This window comes from Protopterus annectens, chromosome 1.part2 (assembly GCF_019279795.1).
Source record: "Protopterus annectens isolate FY-2018-M chromosome 1.part2, PAN1.0, whole genome shotgun sequence".
Lineage (NCBI taxonomy): Eukaryota > Metazoa > Chordata > Ceratodontiformes > Protopteridae > Protopterus > Protopterus annectens.
The window spans coordinates 663,685,087-663,686,065 of NC_056727.1; positions in this window are offsets into that span (position 1 = coordinate 663,685,087).

Here is a 979-nt window from a genome sequence, read left to right on the forward strand (position 1 = left end):
GCTGCGAGCAGTGGTCAGAGAAGGCTCTAAGATCAACAGAGACCAGGCCGAAGAACTGGAAGTTGACAGGAGAGAAAATAGACAGAGTTGAAGAAGAATGGCAGTGACTCAAAACAGCATGAGTAAGAACTACAGAACAGATACGTGGCCGCAAAGTACATAAGGAAAGCTGGTGGTAGAATGCAGAAGTCCAAGAAGTCATCAAAAGAAAGAAGGAGTGCAGGAAAAAGTGGGAGACAGAAAAGGCCGACCAGGCTAGGAAGGAATACTGGCTGGCTAACAAGCTAACAAAGAAGCTAAGAAAGGAGTTGCAATAGTAAAGAATAGGGTAAGAGAGGCACTCTACCATCTTCTGGAAGTGACTCACTAGGTGGCACAAAGAAACTATATTGGGTTGCAAGGCAAAGACAGAAAGAACAAGAAGATAGTCAGACACCTTCATAAGGGATGCCAGCAACAACCTGCTCACCAGTCCACAGGCCATTAAAGGCAGATGGAAGAAGTATTTCCAGCAGCTTCTGAATGAAGAAAACCCCACAGAAGCTGTACTGCCCCACAAACAGCCTACAATGAGAGAAGAGGAGCCGAATAGCACTAAGGAAAATGAAGTCAGGGAAAGTAGCAGGCTCAGATGAGGTCACAGCAGATATGATAAAGATGCTTTGTGAGATAGGGGAGAAATGGCTCCTAACGGTAGCAGTGTGGAGAGAAAGGTGTATCCCAGATGACTGGTGAATAAGCATACTCATGCCAGTGTACAAGAACAAAGGGCATATCCACAACTGTGGGCAGTAAAGAGGAATCAAACTCCTATCACATTGCATGAAAGCTCTAGAGAAGGTGATTGATAAACGGATATGCAGAGTAGTAGAATGTAAGATGGAAGATGGGCAGTTTGGATTCAGATCAGGATGCAGCACAACTGACCCAATATTTGCAATGAGACAGATAGTTGAGAAGAAGCTAGAGATGAAGAAAG